General features: G+C 38.8%; 1 long non-coding RNA gene across 1 annotated transcript; it reads right to left on the bottom strand.

Annotated features, from left to right (window-relative positions):
- Positions 1–11,264: 11,264 nt before the first annotated feature.
- On the bottom strand, positions 11,265–23,194 carry LOC309623568. The gene is made up of 2 exons (XR_014241409.1): positions 13,109–23,194; positions 11,265–12,800 (listed from the first exon to the last, which is right to left on the bottom strand). It is a non-coding gene; the product is annotated as an uncharacterized lncRNA (long non-coding RNA).
- Positions 23,195–23,762: the final 568 nt, after the last annotated feature.

Below are 23,762 nucleotides of genomic sequence, written 5' to 3' on the forward strand. Positions count from 1 at the left end.
ACACAATATTGTAAATCAACTATACTTCAACTTAAAAAAAGAAAGAAATGGTGATGATTAATGTCATACATGTGTAGGCTAAAGCTATGGTGGTAATTATTTTGCAATATATGAATGTATCAAGTCAACTGGTTGTACACCTTAAACTTACTCAATGTTGTATGTCATTCATATCTCAATAAAGCTGACAGGGGAAAGAATAAACAATTTCTATGAGAACTTCTGGAGAGGAAAATGAAGAAACCAAGATCAAGTGCCAGGTGTGATCCTTGTTATGGCTGCGGCTTCTCCTCTTCCTCCTCCTTAGTCCTTATCTTCATCTTCTTCTTTACATAACCACAAAATTATTATAACATCAAAAAAAGTTTCTCCTCCAAATTCCGCAGCGTCATCCATTATCTAGTCCATATTCAGATTTCCCCAATTGTGCCATAAATATCTTTCTATTGTAGGTTTGCTCACTTAGGATCCAGACAAGGTTAAAGCATTGCATTTGGGTGATATAACTCCTAAGTTCCTTAAAAAATGTTTTTATTATGGACAATTTCAATCATATACAAATGTAGAGATAAAATTAATATAATAATATATAATATAATAATTTATAATATAATAATAAAATTATAATTACAATAATATACTAAACCACAGTGTGCCCATCAGCCAGCTTCAATAATTATCAATATTTGGCCAAACTTATTTCACCTACATCCCCACCACTGCCCCGTGCTTTAATTCTTTTAAAGCAAATCCCACATGCTATATCAATTCATCTATAAATACATCCTTAAAACAGAAGGATTGGGCTTCCCTGGTGGCGCAGCAGTTAAGAATCTGCCTGCCAATGCAGGGGACACGGGTTCGAGCCCTGGTTCGGGAAGATCCCACATGCCATGGAGCAACTAGGCCCGTGAGCCACAATTACTGAGCCTGCGCGTCTGGAGCCTGTGCTCCACAACAAGAGAGGCCGTGATAGTGAGAGACCCGCGCACCACGATGAAGAGTGGCCCCTGCTTGCCGCAACTGGAGAAAGCCCTCGCACAGAAACGAAGACCCAACACAGCCATAAGTAAATAAATAAATAAATAAAATTAATAAAAAACAGAAGGATTTCTTACCCCCTCTTAATATAATTATAATAGATAAAATTTAAGAATGTTAATATCAGCAAATATTCAGTAAGTATTCAAATTTTCATAACTGTCTTATTTTTTTGCAGTTGGTTTGTTAGAATCAGGATCTAAACAATGTCTCCATATTACATTTACTTAAGTCTCTTAAATCTTTTTGAAAAATCAGTTTTATAAGGTAAAATTTATAATCAATAAAGTGTGTCCATTTTAAGTGTACAATTCCATGAGTTCTGATAAATGTGTATACCTGTATAACTATCAGCACACTCAAGATATGAAACATATCCATTACCCTAAAAAGTTCTCTTATGCTACTTCTCAGTCAACTCCCCCTACTGCCTGCAACCTCCAGCCCCAAGCAAACACTGCTTTCTGTTACTACAGATTACTTTTTGTTGTTCACCCATGTTGTTTCACATATCAATGTTTTACTGCACTGTAGAACTCTGTAATAGGAGGGACTTCACTCGTTGTCCAGCGGCAAGGAAACCACCTTCCAATTCAGGGGACGCGGGTTCCACCCCTGGTCGGGCAACTAAGATCCCACATGCCGCGAGGCAACTAAGCCCACGTGCCACAACTACTGAGCTCGCACGCCTCAGCTAGAGAGCCCACATGCTGCAAACTACAGAGCCCACACGCGACAACTTGAGAGAGAGAGAAAAAGAAAAATAAACAGTGACCGGGCTTCCCTGGTGGCGCAGTGGTTGAGAGTCTGCCTGCCAATGCAGGAGACGCGGGTTCGAGCCCTGGTCTGGGAAGATCCCACATGCCGCGGAGCGGCTGGGCCCGTGAGCCACAATTACTGAGCCTGTGCGTCTGGAGCCCCTGCTCAGCAACGAGAGAAACCGCGATAGTGAGAGGCCCGCGCACCGCGATGAAGAGTGGCCCCCACTTGCTGCAACTAGAGAAAGCCCTCGCACAGAAACGAAGACCCAACACAGCCAAAAATAAAAATAAAGAAATAAAATTAAAAAAAAAAAAAAGAACAGTGACCACCTAGAGGGGTGGGATAGGGAGGATGGGAGGGAGACGCAAGAGGGAGGAGATATGGGGATATATGTATATGTATAGCTGATTCACTTTGTTGTAAAGCAGAAGCTAACACACCATTGTAAAGCAATTATACTCCAATAAAGATGTTTAAAAAACAAAACAAAACAGCACGCCCCAACTAGAGAGAAGCCCGCACCCCCCAAAGAAGAGCCTGTGCACCGAAACGAAAGATCCCGCATGCCTCTACGAAGATCCAGCGTGCGTCAACTAAGACCCGACTCAGCCAAAAAAAAAAAAATGAAAACAAAAACAAAAACTCTGTAATACGAATAAAACATAAATTGTGTATCTTTTCACCTATCGATGGGCATTAGAATTGTTTCCAAGTTTTTGCTATGATGCAAAAGCTACAGCCTTTGAACATATTTCCATTTCTCTTGAGTAAACATCTAGGAAGGAGTTACTGGGTTGTATGGAGAGTGTAGGTTTACTTTATAAGGAACAGCTAAACTGTTTTCCAAAGTGGTTGTACATTTTACATTCCTACCAGTAAATTGTGAGAGTTCGTGTTGCTCCACATCCCCACCGACACTTGGTCTTTTTAACTTTAGCCTTTGTATGTGTGCAGTGGTATCTCATTATGGCTTTCATTCGTGTTTCCCTGACAGCTAATAATGCTGATCATTTTTAATGCACTTATTAGCCATTTGTGTATCTTCTCTTCCGAGGTGTCTGTTCAAATCTTTTGTCCATTTTATTATTGGATTGTTTTCTTTTTGTTGAGTTATGAATTCTTTACGTTTACTCTAAATTCAAGTCCTTCAATAGATATATGTGTTGTGAATATTTTCCCATTGCATTTTCATTTTTGTAACTGTGTCTTTTAGAGACCAGAAGATTTTAACTTTTATGAAGTCCAGTTTATCAATTTTTTTCTTTTATGTCTTTTATGGTTCATGCTTTTTGTGACCTATTTTTAAAAATCTTTGCCCTACATCAAGGTGGCAGTTTTTCTTCTGCTTTCTTCTAGAAGTTTTATAGTTTTATCTTTTATGCTTAGGTCTATGATCCATTCCAAGATAATTTTTACGTAAGGTGTGAGATAAGGATTGAGGTTAATTTTTTTCCATATGATGTCTAGCTGTTCCAGTTTCATTTGTTGAAAAGACTATATAATTTCCCCCACTGAAGTACTTTGCCTCTTTGTTGAACATAAACATACCATATATATGTGGGTCTACTTCTTGATTCTCTGCTTTGTTCCATTAATCTCTGTGTCTATCCCTATGCTAATACTACACATCTTGATTACTATAGCTATAAGTAAGTTTTGTAGTCAGATAGTGTATTTCTTCCACCTATGTTTTTCTTTTTCAAAATTGTTTGCTTCTTCTTGATCCTTTGCATCTCCATATACATTTTAGAATAAGCTTTTAAATTTCCACCCAAAGGGCTTCCCTGGTGGCACAGTGGTTGAGAGTCTGCCTGCCAATGCAGGGGACACGGGTTCGAGCCCTGGTCTGGGAGGATCCCACATGCCGCGGAGCAACTAGGCCCGTGAGCCACAATTACTGAGCCTGCGCATCTGGAGCCTGTGCTCCGCAAGAGAGGCCGTGATAGTGAGAGGCCCGCGCACCATGATGAAGAGTGGCCCCCACTTGCCGCAACTAGAGAAAGCCCTCACACAGAAACGAAGATCTAACACAGCCATAAATAAATTAAAAAAAAAAAAATTTTCCACCCAAAAAAGCTGTTGTGATTTTGACTGGAAAGGAACAAAATCTACAGATCAACTTCTGGAAAATGGACACTTTGACAATATTGAGTCCTCAGGTAAATGAACATAGTATATCACTCCACTAATCTTTTCTTCAATTTCTTTCAGCAGTGCTTTGTAGCTTTCAAAGTATATTTCTTGGCCATCTAAGTGTTTCATGGTTTTTGGTGCTATTGTAAAGGACATATTTCAAATTTTCACTTTCTGATTATTTATTGCTAGTGTATAGAAATTAAATATATTCAGTTTTATTGAGATATAATTGACATATAACACTTTAGAGTTTAAGGTGTAGAACATAGTGATTTGCTATATGTATTCATTGCAAAATGATTACCACAATAAGTTTAGTTAATATCCATTACCTCACATAGTTACAATTTTGTTCCTTGTGTTGTTAGATTTTTTAAATATATTGACCCTGTATCCTATGGTTTTGCTAAGCTCATGCATTCTAATAGCTTTAAATTTATTTATTTATATTTTTTTGGCTGCGTCAGGTCTTAGTTGCAGCACGCAAAATCTTTGTTGAGGCATGTGGGATCTTTTGTTGCGGTGCGCAGGCTCTTTGTTGCAGCATGTGGGCTTCTCTCTAGTTGTGGCATGCGGGCTCCAGAGCACGTAGGCTCTGTAGAGGCATATGGGATCTTAGTCCCCCAACCAGAAATCGAACTCACGTCCCCTGAATTGGAAGGAGGATTCTTTACCACTGGACCACCAGGGAAGTCCCCTCTAATAACTTTAAAAAACAGATTTCTTAAGATTTTCTATGTACATGATTTTCTAGGTTTTGCTAGAAAACAATTTACCCCAAACCTTAGTTGGATATGGCAACAAACATTTTATTATCTCTCACATTTTCTTTGGTTTGGGAATTTGGAAAGTGCTCAGGTAGGGAATTTTGGCTCAGAGTTTCAGATGGTAGCCAGAGCTGAAAGAGCATGGGGGCTAAAACCAGGGAGGCTAAGATGGACATCTCTCTCTAGTCAGACAGTCTCATAGCCTTTCTGTATGATCTTACTGTGTGGGCTATTTGAGCTGTCTTTACTGCATAACATCCTCAGGACAATCAGACTGTTTACACGGTGGCTGAAGGCTTCAAGAACAAGTACTATTGTGAGCAAGGCAGAAGCTATATCACCTTATGTATCCTATAGCCTTCAAAGTTTCAAAGCATCACTTTCACAATACTCTATTGGTCATGAGAGTCACAAAAGACCATCCAATTTCAAGAGAAGGAGACATAGAGGCCACCTCTTAACTGGGAAAGTGTCCAAGTCGCATTATAAGAAGAGCATATGGGATGGGAGATATTTGTGAAACCATCTTTGGAAAATACAATCTGCCATAACTATCATACCATCTGCAAATATAGATAATTTTATTTTCTGTTTCTAATGTGCATGCCTTTTTTCTTGCGTTATTGTGGTGGCTAGGACCTCCAGTACCATGCTGAATAGCAGTGGTAAGAGTGGATATCCTTGTCCTGGACTTAATTTTAGGGAAAAATCTTGAGTCGTCCATCATCAATATGATGCTAGCTGTTTTTCATACATGCCCTTCCTCAAGATAAGGAAGTTCCTTTCCACCTAGTATGTTGAGAGATTTTATCATGAATGGGTATTGAATTTTGTCAAGTGCCTTTTCTGCAACTACTGAGAAGTTAACTAAAGAATAGTTTATTTTTTAATGTTAAGCCAACCTTGAATTCCTGGAATAAATTTCACTTGGTCATGATGCAGTATCATTTTTGTATATTGTTGGATTCAATTTGCTAACATTTTGTTATTTTGTTTTTATCACTCAATTTCTTACGCTTTGAGTTTGAATTTGGGCTTCTTCTTCCACCTACTTGGAGAAGCTTAGTGTACTCATTTTAAACCTTTTTTTTTTTAAATTTATTTATTTATGGCTGTGTTGGGTCTTCGTTTCTGTGCGAGGGCTTTCTCTAGTTGTGGCAAGCGGGGGCCACTCTTCATCGCGGTGCGCGGGCCTCTCACTATTGCGGCCTCTCTTGTTGCGGAGCACAGGCTCCAGACACGCAGGCTCAGTAATTATGGCTCATGGGACCAGTTGCTCCACGGCATGTGGGATCTTCCCAGACCAGGGCTCGAACCCGTGTCCCCTGCATTGGCAGGCAGACTCTCAACCACTGCGCCACCAGGGAAGCCCTAAACCTTTCTTACTTTTTTTTTTTTTTTTTTGGCCGGGCTGAGCAGCTTGCGGGATCTTAGTTCCTGGACCAGCGACTGAACCCATGCCCCCTGCAGTGGAAGCATGAAGTCCTAACCACTGCACTGGACTGCCAGGGAATTCCCCAAACCTTTCTTACTTTCTAATATAAATATTTAATGCTATAAATTTCCTTCTAAGCACTGCTTTAGCCTCATCTTACAAATTTTGATATATTGTTTTTAATTTTAATTTAATTCAAATATTTTCTAATTTCCCTCATGATTTTTTTTATTGACTTCTCAGTCATTTAGAAGTGTGCTATTTAATTTGCAAATATTTGGAGGGTTTTACGGGGAATATATTCTATATGATTTCAATAATCTGAAATCTTGGGCTTCCCTGGTGGCGCAGTGGTTGAGAATTTGCCTGCCAATGCAGGGCACACAGGTTCGAGCCCTAGTCTGGGAAGAGCCCACATGCCGCGGAGCAACTGGGCCCGTGAGCCACAACTACTGAGCCTGCGCGTCTGGAGCTTGTGCTCCACAACGAGAGAGGCCGTGACAGTGAGAGGCCTGCACACCGTGATGAAGAGTGGTCCCAGCTCGCCGCAACTAGAGAAAGCCCTCGCACAGAAATGAAGACCCAACACAGCCAAAAATAAATAAATAAATAAATAAAAATTTAAAAAAAAATCTGAAATCTTATGAGGTTTGTTTTATGACACATACAGTCTATCATGTGCTCTTGAAAAAATATGTATTCTACAGTTTCAGGGTGGAGTATTTTACGTCAATTAAGTCAAGTTGGTGGGTAGTGTTGTTTGTCTTTTATATCCTTACTGATTTACTTTATACTTGTTCAATCAAATACTGAGAGAGGAGTGTTCAAATCTCCAACTATAGTTGTGGATTTGTCTTTTCCTCCTTTTAGTTCTATCAGTTTTTGCTTCTCACCATTTTGAGGCTTTATTATTATTAGGTGTATACATATTTTGGATTGTAAGGTCTCCTGATGAATTTAAGCCTTTTACATGATGATATGATCCTTTTTATCCTTGATAATGCTCCTTGTTGTGAAATCTATTTTGTCTGATCTTAATATAGGCATTTCAGCTTTCTTATGATTAGTGTTTGCATGGTATATCTTTTCTCATCCTTTCCTATTAACCTACCTGTGTCTTTACATTTAAAGTGAGATTCTTATTGAAAGCATATAGTTGAGTCTAGCTTTTAAATCCAGTTTGATATTCTCTGCTTTTTAATTGCAGTGTTTAGACATTTACATTTAATATAATTATTAATCTGACTGGGTTTAGATCTTGCTATTGGTTTTCTCTCCTCCCTCCTCCTCTTTGTTCTTTGTTTCCTTTTTATTGCCTGAATATTTTTTAGGATTCAATTTTACCTCCATTATTGGCTTACTAATTATGCCTCTTTGTGTATGTTTTTTGTTGTTGTTTGCTCGTTTGTTTGTAGTTGCTCTAGGTTTTATGATACTCATCCTTAACTTATCAGAGTTTATTTTCAAATAATGTAATATCATTTCATGTATAAAAACTTTAAAACATTATACCTCCATTTCTTCCCTCTCATTTTTTGTGCAATTTTTATTCTACACTTATTTCTATGTACGGTTTAAACCACACAATATATCAATGATTCTTTGCTTTAAACTGCCAATTGTCTTTTTTCCTGTCAATTTGTCTAATTTTTTTATTGTGTGAAGTACACATACCATAAAATTTACTGTCTTAACCATTTTTAAGTATGTGGTCTAGAGCATTAAGTACATTCATATTGTTGTGCAAACCATCACCACCATCCATCTCCAGAATTGTTTTCATCTTGTAAAACTGAAACTCTTTACCCATACAAGGGGGAGAATAACTCCCTGTTCTCCCCTCCCGGCAGGTCTTGGCAACCACTCTACCGTCTGTCTCTGATTTTGACTAAGTATTTCTTATAAGTGGAATCATGAAGTATTTATCTTTGTATAACTAGCTTATTTCCCTTAACATAATGTCCTCAAGTTTCATCCATGTTGTAGCATATGTCACAATTTCCTTCCTTTTTAAAGCTGAATAATGTTCCATTGTATGTGTATACCACAATTTGTTTATCCATTCATCTGTTGATGAACATTTGGGTTGTTTTCACATTTTAGCTATTGGGAATAGTGCTACTGTTAACATGGATGTGAAAATATCTCTTCAAGACCCTGCTTTCAATTTCAAGTGGAATTGCTATATCATATTGTAATTCTATTTTTAATTTTTTGAGGAACTGCCATACTGTTTTCCATAGTGGCTGTACCATTTTACATTCTCACCAACAGTGCGCAAGGGTTCCAATTTCTCCATATCCTTGACAATACTTGCTATTTTCTGCTTTATTTTGTTTTGACAGCAACCATCTTAATGGGTGTGAAGTGGTTTCTCAATATGGTTTTGATTTGCATTCCCCTGATGGTTAGTGATGTTGAGTATCTCTTCATGTGCTTACTAGTCATTTGTATATCTTCACTGGAGAAATGTCTGTTGATGTCTTTTGTCCCTTTTTTTTAAATTAATTAATTTATATACTTATTTTTGGCTGCATTGGGTCTTCATTGCTGCTCACGGGTTTTCTCTAGTTGTGGCGAGTGGGAGCTACTCTTCGTTTTGGTGCGCAGGCTTCTCATTGTGGTGGCTTCTCTTGTTGAAGAGCACGGGTTCTAGGCACATGGGCTTCAGTAGCTGTGGCACATGTGCTCAGTAGTTGTGGCTCACGGGCTCTAGAGCACAGGCTCAGTAGTTGTGGCACACGGGCTTAGTTGCTCTGCAGCATGTGGAATCTTCCCAGTCCAGGGCTCAAACCTGTGTCCCCTGCATTGGCAGGCAGATTCTTAACCACTGGACCACCAGGGAAGTCCCCCTTTGCCCATTTTTAAGTTGGCTTGTTTGCTTTTTGTTGCTGACTTTTAGGATTTATTTATGTGTTCTGGATATTAATTCCTTATGATTTGTAAGTATTTTCTCCCTTTCTGTGGGTTGTCTTTTTACTCTGTGGATAGTGTCTTTTGATGCATAAATTTAAAGTTTTTCCATGAAGTCCAATTTGTCTATCTTTTCTTTTTTTTACCTGGGCCTTTGGTGTCATATCCAAGAAATCATTGCCAAATCCAACATTGGGAAGCTTTTGTCCTGGGTTTTCCTCTAAGAGTTTTATTGTTTTAGGTTTTACATTTAAGTCATAGATCCATTTTCAGTTAATTTTTGTATGCGGTGTTAGGTAAGGGTTCAATTTCATTCTTTTGTGTGTAAATATCCAGTTCTCCCAGAACCATTCATTGAAGGAGTTGTTTTCTTAATTTCCTTTTCAGACCTTTCATTGTTAGTGTAAAGGAATGCAACTTAATTTTGTATGTTGACTTTGTATCCTGCTGCTTTATTGAATCCATGTATTGGGTGGGCCAAGATGAGCCTTTGGTTTTTTAAGTAAAAATAAAAGACACATTTTTCATTTTCTCCAAGAACCGTATTGAACAACATATTCACCTTTTTGTTCCACTACCTTCTGCCATTTTTCAGGCAACTTCATAATTCCATCTTCCCAAAACTTTTAATCTTTTTGAGCAAAGAACTGTTCCAGATGCCTTTTAGGGAATTGAAATTTTTTCCATTAACAGAATTTTGTAAAGACAGAAATAAATGGAAATCCGAAGGTGCAATGTCTGGTGAATATGGTGGATGAATCAGAACATCCCAGCCAAGCTGTAATAGTTTTTGCCTGGTCATCAAAGAAACATGTGGTCTTACGTTATCCTGATGGAAGATTATGCATTTTCTGTTGACTAATTCTGGAAGTTTTTCATTGAGTGCCACGTTCAGCTGGTCTAACTGGGAGCAATACTTGTTGGAATTAATCGTTTGGTTTTCTGGAAGGAGATCATAATAGAGGACTCCTTCTAATCCCACCACATACACAACATCATCTTCTTTGGATGAAGACCAGCCTTTGGTGTGGTTGGTGGTGGTTCATTTAACTTACCCCACTATCTCTTCCGTTCCACATTGCTGTACAGTATCCACTTTTCATAGCCCGTCACAATTTGTTTTAAAAACGGAACATTTTCATTATGTTTAAATACAGAATCGCATATGGAAATATGGTCAAGAAGGTTTTTTTTTGCTTAACTTATGTGAAACCCAAATATCAAAGCGATTCACATAACCAAGCTGGTGCAAATGATTTTCAACGCTTGATTTGGATATTTTGAGTATTTCGGCTATCTCCTGCGTGGTATAACGTTGATTGTTCTCAATTATTGTTTCAATTTGATCGCTGTCAACCTCAACTCCAACTGTGGAGCATTGTCCAGTAAGAAATCTCCAGCCCGAAACTTTGCAAACCACTTTTGACACGTTTGATCAGTCAAAACACCTTCTCCATACACTGCACAAATCTTTTTGTGCATTTCAGTTGCGTTTTTACCTTTCTTGAAATAATAAAGCCTAATATGCCAAAAATGTTGCTTTTTTTCTTCCATCTTCAATATTAAAATGGCTACACAATTTTGATAAGTCTTTTTTAAAATGCATGCTGATATGACAGCTGTCACATACAATCTAATAAAATTGTTTTGAATGATGTTGAAGACAAATAAGTACTACTAGATCCATCTTATGGAAAAAAACGAACGAACCTTCTGGCCCACCCAATATTAGTTCTAACAGTTTTGTGTGTGTGTGGAAGCTTCAGGGTTTTCTACATATGAAATCATGTCACCACATGTAGATTGTTATTTGGTCATAGAATCAAGGGCAATTCCTATGCATATTTCAGGAATACTTGCTCTGCCTCGTTCCCTCCTCTCCAGGACCCTGCCCTGTAAACCCTATCCACTTCAATCTCCCCAAACTCCTATCTCTGTCTCCGATTTTTGAAACCACTGAGCTCTGTTTGTGTTCCCCTTTCATACTCAGCAGTTTAGAAATTCCTTCAGGCAGAAAGCCTGGAAAATCACAGGGCTTACTTATTTGTTTCTCTTCTCTCAAGGATCATAATTCTGTGCTGTGTCAATGTCTAAAAACAATTCTATTACATATTTTGTCCAGTTTTCTAGTTGTGTATTGTGGGAGAGTAATTTTGAACCCTGTTACTCCTTCATGGCCAGTGGAGAAAAGTAGAAATCTCCTCATAATCTTTTTAAAAAAAAAAAAAACACAAATGTGTTTATGAAGGATAAATATCACTGCTTGTGAAAAGCAGAGTTAAACTTCATTAGAGGATGTGCTTCTCCGAGACTTAATGGAGTTGCTGAAACTGAATGGAGACATTTCTTTGAATAAAATTTTCTTCTCTGTAGACATTGGAGGAGGGTTTTCTGGTTGACAATGAATACACACCCCTAAAGATGGAGATGACATTCTGAGGTTCCTGGCATTCTTGGTGCATCCTGGCTGGTGCTGGATTGGGCAGGGACCCTGGGGGCCATGGAAGGAAGGAGAATGCCTTCACTATTGTTGATCTTGGGAATTCACAATTTTCCTGGGATGTCTGTGTCTCTGATATACCTGTCTCTGCCTAGAAAATTCAGGCCCTCGGAGGCCACTGAAGGCTGCAGGGTCATCCAATTAAAGGATCTGGCTGTGCTGAGACGCTTTCTTTATGCCCAAACATGAAATTGACATTTTCTTCTCTAAGATCTGCCCAATGCCTTTCTTGTTCTCCTGACTTTCAGCATCTTTACTGCCCATAACGTAGCTCTGCGTTTTCTGGGCCTGGGCTGACAGGGCTTGTTCAGGAGATGGTCCTGCCCTTTGCCTTTTCGCCAGGTTAAAAACCAGTGAAACAAACCCTGAGTTCTAGTTCTTTCTTTTTTTTTTTTTTTTAATTGACGTATAACATATAACATCATATTAGTTTCAGGTGTACAGCATAATGATTCTATATTTGTATATATTGTGAAATGATCACCACAATAAATCTAGTTAACATGTCACCCTACATAGTTACAAACTTTTTTTTCTTCTGATGAGATCTTTTAAGATCTACTCTTTTAGCAACTTTCAAGTCTGCAATACAGTATTATTAACCATAGTCACTTTGCTATACATTACATCCCTATGACTTACTTATTTTATAACCGGAAGTTTGCACTTTTTGATCCCCTTCACCCACTTCATCCACCCCTCAACCTTGCCTCTGGCAACCACCAATCTGTTCTGTACCTGAGTCCTAGTTCTAAATTAGCATTTTGGAGGAACCTTTCTTTCCCTTCTGTAATGCAAACTGGAGTGTCTCCCTCACAGGAGCCTCCATTAATTCCCTGTCCTGGGCAAGTAGCTGGTCTCTATGGTATGAGAGGTCCATATCTTACTTCCCCTTAAAGTTTGGGGTCTCTTAGGGTCTCGCTCCATCCATATGTGGTGAAATTTAACTTTGGGGAGCTTCCTAGCTCACTGGCTTTAAGGATGTTTCTTAAATCTTTTTTAATTTACACATTTCCCCCCACACCCTTTTTTCCTTGCAATTTGTTGTTGCTGTTGTTGAAGAAATCCTATTGCTTTGTAGAGTTTATCTCAGTGTAGGTTTATCCATTTGCATTCCTGTGGTGGCATTTAACTTGCTCTTCAGGACCTTTATTACTTCCTGTAAATTAGTAGTCAGATCTAGAGTGGTGGTTCTCAACCAGGGTTGATCTCACCCCCCAGGGACCATTTGGCAATGTTTAGAGACCTTTTTTTTTTTTTTTTTTTAATTTATTTATTTATTTTTGTCCGTGCTGGGTCTTCATTTCTGTGCGAGGGCTTTTTCCAGTTGCGGCAAGTGGGGGCCACTCTTCATCGCGGTGCGCAGGCCTCTCACTGTCCTGGCCTCTCTCGTTGCGGAGCACAAGCTCCAGACGCGCAGGCTCAGTAGTTGTGGCTCACGGGCTTAGTTGATCCGCGGCATGTGGGATCTTCCCAGACCAGGGCTCGAACCCGTGTCCCCTGCATTGGCAGGCGGATTCTTAACCACTGCGCCACCAGGGAAGCCCTAGAGACCTTTTTTAATTGTCACAACTTGCCGGCTGCTAATATCAGCTAGTGGGTGGCAGCCAGGGATGTTGCTAAACATCTTACAATGCACAGAACAGCCCCTCACAAAAAAGAATTACCACTCCAAAATGTCAGTAAAGCCCAAGTTGAGAAACCCTGATCTAGAGGCTTGAGCAGATTCCAGATGAATTTTTTGCAAGAATATTTCATACATGATGTTGGGAAATTCCCATTGCATCACATCATATATCACATCATGTCTAGTCGCCTCTTAGTAACATTAACATTGATCAGCAGGTTTAGGTGTTGTCAGCCTGATCATTTGATAATAAAGTTTCAGATCAGCTTTTCATCTCAGGCTCTTAGCACTCTTTGTGATTTTTATCTAAATCAGTTACTTTATTTGGGGTTGAAACTGTGGTGATTCTATTTCTCTCACTATATCTGCATTAGCTGGAAATTCTTTTTTTTTTAATTAATTAATTTATTTTTAATTTAATTTAATTTATTTTTTTATAAAGCAGGTTCTTATTAGTCATCCATTTTATATACATCAGTGTATACATGTCAATCCCAATCTCCCAATTCATTACTTCTGTGAGGCATTAGCTGGAAGTTCTTAAAGAATTTTCTCTTGTTATCAGTTTGACTGCCCACAGGTAGAGTTCATAGAGGACAGGTAAGACCAATGCTTGATCGCTTCTCTTAATTTATCAGCTTTCAGAAAAATGAGCTGATGTGCTGGCAATCTCCAAAAGCAATTAACGAGCATGGGTTTGTGGTTGTTCTCTTTTTGATATCATAATAAGCTCCTGGTTTTATATATTCTTGATGTGTTTCAATTCATTGTAGGCATTATACTTTTTTTTTTTTTTAAGAATTTCACTTTATTTATTTATTTATTTATTTATTGGCTGTGTTGGGTCTTCGTTTCTGTGTGAGGGCTTTCTCCAGTTGCGGCAAGCGGGGGCCACTCCTCATCGCGGTGTGCGGGCCTCTCACTATCGCGGCCTCTCTTGTTGCGGAGCACAGGCTCCAGACGCGCAGGCTCAGTAATTGTGGCTCACGGGCTTGGTTGCTCCGCGGCATGCGGGATCTTCCCAGACCAGGGCTCGAACCCGTGTCCCCTGCACTGGCAGGCAGATTCCCAACCACGGCGCCACCAGGGAAGCCCCCAAGCATTATACTTTTTAAGTACCTCTATTTAGGTATAATTGACATGTAATAAACTGCACATATTTAAAGTTTACAATCTGAGAAATTTTGACATATGTGTACAGCTAGGAAATCCTCACTGCAATCAAGATAATGAACATCTCCAATAACCTGCAACATGTATTTGTTCCCTTTGTAATTCCTCTCTCCCTTACTTCCCTGCCTCCCTCCAATCCCCAGACACCCGCTGATGTGTTTTACATATTGTCTTGAGTTTTATGTAAATGGAATCATACAAGACTCATTCTTTTTTGTCTGGCTTCTTTTACTCAGTGTAATTCTTTAAAGATTCATCTATGCTGTTCCATGTATCAATAATTCACTCCTTTTTATTGTGCTGAGTACTAAAATTTGTTCATCCACTCACCTGTTGATAGATATTTGGGTTGTTTCCAGTTTCTGTTTCTGTTACCAGTTTATCAATAAAGTTGTTATGAACATTTGTGTACAAGTCTTTGTGTGAATACATGTTTTCTTTTTTCTTGGGTAAATACCTCTATGTGGAATGGCTGGATCATAGGGTAAGAGTAGGCTTAACTTTTATTTTTATCATTTAAAAATTTAATTTTTTAGAAGAGTTTTAGATTACAGGAAAATTGTGAAAGTAGTACAGAGAGTTTCCATACATCCCATACCACTTTCCCCCATTAACATTTTACATTAATACGGTATATTTGTCACAGTTAATGAAACAATATTGATATATCATTAACTAAAGTTAGTATAATATTATTATATTTTATTTAAAGCTTTTACCTAGTATTTAAACTGGACTGTTTGGTTTTTTTACGATTGAGTTTTTCTTTCTTTCTTCCTTCCTTTGTTTGTTTGTTTGTTTGTTTGTTTCTTTCTTTCTTTCTTGGCTGCGTCGGGTCATAGTTGCGGCGTGCAGGTTCTCCGTTGCGGCGCACAGGCTCCTCTCTAGCTGTGGCACGCAGGTTTTTTTCTCTCTCTGATTGTGGTGTGTGGCTCCAGAGTGTGTGGGCTCTGTAGTTTGCAGCACACGGGCTCTCTCGCTGAGGCACGAGAGCTTAGCACTTGTGGCTTGGGGGCTTAGTTGCCCCTCGGCATGTGGGATCTTAGTTCCCCGACCAGGGATCAAACCTGCATCCCCTGCACTGGAAGATGGATTCTTTTCCCCTGGTCCACCAGGGAAGTCCCTACTATTGAGTTTTGGCAGTACTTTATATTTTCTGACTAAAGTCTCTCATCAGATGTAATATGCAAATATGTTCTTCCAGTCTGTCTTTTTATTTTCTAAACAGAGACTTTTGAAGAGCAGAAGTTTTACATTTTGATGAATTATAATTTATCAGTTCTTTTATGGATCATACTTTTGTATTATATCTAAGAAATCTTTGCCTAACCCCAGGTCGCAAAGATTTTTGTCTAATGTTCTCCTCCAGAAGTTTTATAGTTTTGTGTTTTACATCTAAGACTATGATGAATTTTCCTTGAAAGGCACAAACTACTTGAATACCAATATATCTGTTAAAGAAACAGAATTTTTAGTTAAAAACCTTCCTATACAAGAAAGCTCACTTTTGACACTTCTATTCAACATTGTACTGGACGTTCTAACCAGAACAATTAGGCAAGAAAAAGAAATAAAAGGCATCCAAATTGGAACAGAAGAAGTAAAATGTTCTCTATCTACAGATGAAATTATTTTATATATTGAAAATCCTTAAGACTACACATCAAAAATTATTAGAACTAATAAATGAATTTAGCAAAGTTTTAGGGTTCAAGATCAACAGACAGGGACTTCCCTGGTGGTGCAGTGGTTAAGAACCCGCCTGCCAATGCAGGGGACATGGGTTTGAGCCCTGGTCCAGGAGGATCCCAGGTGCCGTGGAACAACTAAGCTCATGTGCCACAACTACTGAGCCTGTGCTCTAGAGCCCACAAGCTACAACTACTGAGCCCACACGCGTAGAGCCCGTGCTCCGCAACAAGAGAAGCCACCGCAATGAGAAGCCCGCACACCCCAACGAAGAGCAGCCCCCGCTCGCCACAACTAGAGAAAGCCCATGCGCAGCAACGAAGGCCCAACGCGCCAAAAATAAATAAATAAATAAATTTATTAATAAAAAAGATTAACAGACAAAGAATAGTTGTGTTGTAAATCAACTATACTTCAATAAAGTAATTTTTTAAATGTTTTATATGTTTTATTTTATTTATTTATTTATTTTTGCTGCATTGGGCCTTCGTTGCTGCACGTGGGCTTTCTCTAGTAGGGGTGAGTGAGGGCTTCTCCTGTTGCAGAGCATGGGCTCTAGGTGCGCAGGCTTCAGTAGTTGTGGCACGCCGCCTCAGTAGTTGTGGCTTGAGGGCTCTAGAGCTCAGGCTCAGTAGTTGTGGTGCATGGGTTTAGTTGCTCCACGGCATATGGGATCTTCGTGGACCAGGGCTCGAACATGTGTCCCCTGCACTGGCAGGCAGACTCTTAACCACTGCGCCACCAGGAAAGCCCTTAATAAAATAATTATTTTAAAAAAAGTTATATTGCCATACACTGGCAATGAACAATCCAAAAATGCAATTAAGAAAACAATTTCATTTACAATAGCATCAAAAGCATAAAATGCTTAGGAAAAAATTTAACAAAAGAAGTGCAAGCCTTGTACACTGAGAACTACAAAATATTGCTAAAAGAAATTAAGGAAGACCTACACAAATGGAAAGACGTGCAGTGTTCATGGATTGAAAGACTTAACATAGTCAAGATGGCAATACAGCCCCAAGTGGTCTACAGGTTCAGTGTAACTGCTATCAAAATCCCAATGACCATTTTTGCAGAAATGGTAAGGTTGATTTTAAAATTCATATGGAATCTCAAGGAACCATGAATAGCCAAAACAATCTTGAAAAAGAAAAACAAAGTTGAAGGACTCACACTTCCCACTTTTATAACTTACTATACAGCTACAGTAATCAAGAGTGAGGTACTGGCATAAAGATAAATCAGTAGAAGAGTATTGAGAGTTCAGGAATAAACCCATATACCTATCGTGAAATGTTTTTGAAAAGGGTGCCAAGACTATTCAATAAGAGAAGAATAACTTCTTCAGCAAATGGTGCTGGGACAACTAGATACCCACATGCAAAAGAATGAAGTTGGACACTTGCCTCATAACATATAAAAAATCAACTCAAAATGGATCAAAGATGTAAATGTAAGACTTAAAACTGTGAAACTCTCAAACCTAAGCATAAATCTTCATGACTTGGTATTTGGCAATAGATTCTTAGAGATGACCCCAAAGCACAAGCAGCAAAAGAAAAAAATAGATGAACTTGACTTCATCAAAATTAAAAACTTTTGTGCATCAAAGGACACTATCAAGAAAGGGAAAAATACAACCTACAGAATGGGAATAAATACCTGCAAATCACACATCTGGTAAGGATCTAATATCCAGAATATATAATAAACTCATATAATTCAACAACCAAAAGACAAACAACCCAATTTAAAAAAATATGCAAAGGACACGAATGGACATTTCTCCAAAGAAGACATACAAATAGCCAGCAATCACATGAAAAGATGCTCAACACCATTAGTCACTAGGGAAATGCAAACTGAAACCACATGAGATGCCACTTTATACCTGCTAGAATGGCTGTAACTTTTTTAAAAAAGGAAAATGTATTGGCCAGGATGTTGCATAATTGGAACCCTCATACATTGCAGGTGGAACGTAAAATGAGGCAGCCTTTGTGGCAAACAGTTTGGTGGTTCTTCAGAAGGTTAAACATAGAATTACCACATGACCCAGAAATTCTACTCCTAAGTATATATCCAAAAGAATCAAAAACAGGTATTCAAGCCAAAAGTTGCTTACAAATGTTCACAACAGCATTATTAACAATAGCAAAAATGTGGAAACAACCCAAATGTTCATCAACTGACAAGTGTATAAACAAAATGTGGTACACCCATACAATGGAATACTATTCAGCTATAAGAAGACTGAATTGTACACTATAAAATGATTAAAGTGGTAAATTTTATGTTATATACTTTTTACCACACTTTTAAAGAGTCAGTGAATGTAATTGACCACATTAAAAAAACCAAGAGAGAAAAACCATATGATCACTTCAATGCAGAAAAAGCCTTTGACTAAATCCAACATCTTCCTAATTAAAACTCTCAGCAAACTAAGAATTGAAGGAAACTTCCTCAACCTGATAAAGGACAGCTATGGAAAACCTTCCGTTAACATTAAACTTAATGGTGAAAGACTGAACTCTTCTCCTCTATGATCAGAGATCACACAAGGTTGTCCACTTCTAGCACTTCTTTTCAACATTGTACTGGAGGTTCTAGATTTAAAAGGAAGAAATAAAAGTACTTTTATACACATATATAGACAATATGATTAAGTAGAAAAATAGATTCTACAAAAAAGCTACTAGAACTAATATGTGTTCAGCAAGTTTACAGAATACAAGATGAACACACAAGATGAATTGTATTTTTATACACAAGCAGTGACCAAGAGGAAATTGACATTTTTAAATGCCATTTACAATAGCATCAAAAATATTAAATATTTAGAGATAAATCTAACAAATAAAATGAAAGACTCGTACACTAAAAACTACAAAATATTGCTGAGAGAAGTTAAGATCTAAATAAATGGAGAGATATTCTTTGTTCATTGATTAGAAGACTCAATAGTAAGATGTAAATTCTTCTCATATTAATCTATAGAGTCAATGCAATCACAAAATCCCAGCAGGACCCAAAATGGGCAAAACAACTTTAGCAAAGAAAAAGTTGGAAGACTATCATTACCAGATTTCAAAATTTATTATACAGTTACAGTAATCAAGACAGTGTGGTATCGGTATCAAGACAAACAAATAGATCAATGGAAGAAAATAGTCTGGAAAAAGACATGCACATACATAGACAACTGATTACTGACAAAGTTGCAAAGGCAATTCAGTGGAGGAGAGATAGTCATTATACTTTTTGATGCTTAAATTTTCCCATCTTTGGTCCCTTGTAACAGTTTGACAGTTTCTTTGTTCTCTGGTACACGTTCCTGGCTCATCCTGTACATTTCCTGCCCCCAGACTGGAATTAGTCATTTCTTCAAAGAGTTCTATGACCTGTTAGTGGCAAATGATATTTAGAAACCACTGTCTGGGCTCCTCAGTAGTTATTTCTTATAGACCTCTTCAGTCAACAGAACTAGACAACACATTTTCTGTTTGAAAGAGAAAAATACATTGTGTTCTTACTAATATTTCTAATTCAAGTTTAAGATTACAATGTTTTTACTCAATCCTTTTGATTTTAGATATGTATATTTCTCTTTCACCAAAAATTTTGGTTCTAATCATAACATAATCACTCTTTTTTGCTCTATCTACATGAATATATAGTTTTTCTTTTATTTATCTTTTATTGAAGTATAGTTGTTTACAATGTTGTATTAGTTTCTGGTGTACAGCAAAGTGATTCAGTTATACATATGTGTGTCTATCTATTTTATATATAGTAGCATGTAACTCTTAATCCCAATCTCCTAATTTATCCCTCCCCTTCCTTTCCCCTTTGGTAACCATAAATTTGTTTTCTATGTCTGTGTAGTTTTTAAATAACAACATCAATATTATTATTGACCTATGATTACTACATATCATTTAAGATTTCTTTCTGTTTTTAGGACATAGCCTATCAGGAATTTGTAGGCAAATTACTGTGTTTTAAATTCACTTGAAATTATTATTTTCTTATTATTTTCTCCGTGGTTGAGCCACTAATTTGATACACAGTTTCATAGGCTAGGTCCCATAAAAAACATAGCTTGAATCAAAAGCTTACATGTTTATACTTTACTGGGGAGTACAATTCCAAGGTATCAGGCATGAGAGAATGAAGCAGGGAGGCAAGGAATAGGGACAAGTACAGGGTAGGAAGTACATTGCTCCATCCCATGGGTTTGCCTCAGAGAGACCATATAAATGACCGCATCTCAAGACAGCTCAACACGGGGCAGGAAATGAGAAATTTTCATGTGGTGGATTCCCGTCTGTCACTGGTCAGGGTTTTGCCCCATGGCACATGAATTCCCCCACACTTCTGGGTAGTGCACGTGTGGGCACCGTGCTGATCCGCAGTGTCTTGTGCTCCAGTAGCAACAGGCAAGCTGTAGGGGGGGAGGCGGGAGGCTGGTGGTGCACAGGTGAGGTGAAGTGCTGTCAGGTTGTGTCTGTGTAAATGGGTCACCATGGTGGTGACTAGACAGAATCCGTGTAGAGTTGGTCACCACAGAAGTGGCCAAGGTGAAACAAGTGGCCAAGGGCCTTGGAGACAGGTGAGACTGCAAAGATCTGAAGTGAAAACATAAGAGGCATCTGATACAGCACACCCCTTGGACTCCTCCGTGCTGTTCATTCCCTCTCATTATGCCTGGTCTCATACGACAATATGGGTTCTCCTCTACTGTGGGAACAAAATGCCCTCACTCTTTCCAAAAGGGGTGGTACAAGTCCAGTCATTCATAAAATTCCCTTTAAGGCAGTAACCAGCCACAATCTCTCTTAAGACTTAGGGAAAATGAGTTAGTGAGACAAGCTGCAGTTCTCCGCAGCTGAAGCTGGTCCCAAGGCTGTAAGTGATAATCACATCATCTCCCTCCTCCACTGTTCAGTCTAGATTTTGTCACTCTTAGCTAATACTTCAGTTGGCCTGATTGCTTTCCAGTGGAGTGATCCAGACTTTCATTTCTGCAGAGTCTGAGCCTTTAGTTACCTGGCCCTTGTCAGGTTGTAGTTGTTGCAATTGCTTGTTTTCTGTTGTCGCTGGGTATAGAGGCATCCAGAGGTGTCCCAAGTGAATCCCCTGGGCTCCAGACATACTCTTTCTGACTCTGTTGTGTGTAACAGCAACCCTGGCCCCTCACTGTAATCAGGGGCATTGCCCTGCCAGTATGGTAACTCCTGCACCTCCAGGTTCATTGGCATATTGAGTCCAAAGTATCCAGATGGTAATCCCAGCATCTGGTTCAGTGGAACCTACACTATATCCCCTGGGAAACATGCTCCCTTCCCCCTACCCCAAGCCAGACAGAGTCTAAGATTGTAGGGACAATTTCAATGCATCTGGGTTATTTAAACCATCTCTAAATAGGTCTCCTGCTTTTCCTCCCTTTCCCACCTTGCCAACTGAGGTGTTGTTTGAACTTGTTCACAGTTCACAAATCATGAAATTTTTTTATGAACACGGGGTTTTTAAAAACCAATAAAATATCTTTGCTTTAAAAAAGAATCTCTGCTTTAAAGGTCACTGTATTCAGCATCCTTTCCCCCATCACGCAAAACTGAGGTGGTCCTCCTTTTTCCTCTGATTTGAGATGCTCTAATTAAAGACTTTCCCTCTATATCCCACAGGCAGTAGCTTTATTTCCTGATTTAGTTCCCAAGGCTCTACTCCCATAAGTCCACCCACATTCATGAGGCCCTTGCTCTAAGGATCTAGCCTGGGCCCAATATTTACAGACCTTTGACTTTGTGCCCAGTGCAGCTCTCAGTACTGGGGACTCAGTGGTGGCCCAAGCCAACTTGGCCTCTCTTTCCCTTCTGGAATGCAGAGCTGGGAGATAAACAATAAACAGGTAAATAAGACAGTATCATCTAATGACAAGTGATTTGAAGAAAACATACATTTTAGGTTCTCTCTGAGGATGCTGTACACGTGTACTGAGATCTGAATGTCAAAAGGGACCAGCCATGTGAGGACTCAAGAAAAGTGTTCCAGGCAGAGTGTACTGCAAATGCAAAGTCCCTGAGGTATGAATAAGAATAATGAGGTGGAGGTTTGAGAGTAATGAGTTCACAGTAACGAGGTCAGAGAAGCGTAAGGTAGGCTTCCTTGTCAGCCACAGGAAGGAGGTTGGATTCTATTCTAAGGGCAATGGGAAGCCAATAGAGGGTTTGGAGCTGGGGAGTGATAGGATCTGACTTACTTTTTGAAACATTTCTCTGGCATCTGTGATGAGACTGAATCAGAGAGGGGCAAATGTAAAATCCAGGAGACCAGTTAGAAGGGAACTGCAGCGTTCCAGGGGAGAGATGAGATGGGGAGATAAGAGGACCTATGTGACAGATACAGTCTATTATCGACCTTTGGGTCTCTGTCACTTTCCACCTGATACTGCAGTTGACTTCCTGTTATTCTAGGAGATTCCTGAGGCTAGGTCACCCCCAGAACTGAGTAACTGTAAGACAGTAACACATATTGAATCAATCTATAGCAAAATCTAACTTCTGCAAAGGGCTTTAGCAATGATAAAGCCTTCTCCCTTCTTTCAAAATTTAGTTTATTGAAGTATAGTTGATTTACAATGTGTGTTAGTTTCTGATGTGTAGCAAAGTGATTCAGTTTATATATATATATATATATATATATATATACATATATATATATATATAGTCTTTTTCATATTCTTTTCCATTATGATTTAATCTCTGGATATTGAATACAGTTCCTTGTGCTATACAGTAGAACCTTGTTGTTTATCTATTCTATATATAATAGTGTGCATCTGCCTATCCCCAACTCCGAATCCACCCCTCCCCCAACCCCTCCCCCTTGACAACCACAAGTCTGTTCTCTGTCTGTGAGTCTGTTTCTGTTTCGTAGATAAGATCATTTGTGTCATATTTTACATTCCACATATCAGTGATATCATGTGGTATTTGTCTTTCTCTTTCTGACTTACTTCACTTAGTATGATAATCTCTAGGTCCATCCATGTTACTGCAAATGGCAGTAACAAATGGCATTATTTCATCCTTTTCTATAGCTGAGTCATATTCCATTGGATATATATATGTGTGTGTGTGTGTGTGTGTGTGTGTGTGTGTGTGTGTGTGTGTGTGTGTGTATCAATCATATCTTCTTTATCCATTCATCTGTCGATGGACATTTAGGTTTTTTCCATGTCTTGGCTATTGTGAATAGTGCTGGATAAAGCCTTCCGTTAATACTTTATTTCATTCTGTCCTCTCCCAAATCTGCAAGATGGCTATGATGAGGCCATGAATTTTACATGTCCTCTCTGAGTTAACCCTTGCCACAAACTGTGAGGTGGAGACTATTTCTTTACAGCTGAGAGATGAGCAAACTGAGACAGAGAGGTTCACTTTCCAAAACCACACAATTAATGGTGCAATACTCAGGTCTCCCTGCAGAGCATGAGATGTACTTTGTGACTTACATAAGGCCAAACTTCGCTTCCAAGCTTAATTTTTTTTCTTCAGTCCAAACACCCCTAGCAGAAGCCTGAGAATCTAAAATACACTATTGGGTGCAGGTATTACTTCTCTCACTCCTCTTACTTTTTGGATGAATCCAGTTGAGTCGCCTTAATTCCTGCTGGCTCCACTTAACCAATAATGAATAATTTAATGGATA

The sequence above is a fragment of the Balaenoptera borealis genome, assembly GCF_965194805.1.
Source record: "Balaenoptera borealis genome assembly, chromosome: 2".
In the NCBI taxonomy this organism is placed as follows: domain Eukaryota; kingdom Metazoa; phylum Chordata; class Mammalia; order Artiodactyla; family Balaenopteridae; genus Balaenoptera; species Balaenoptera borealis.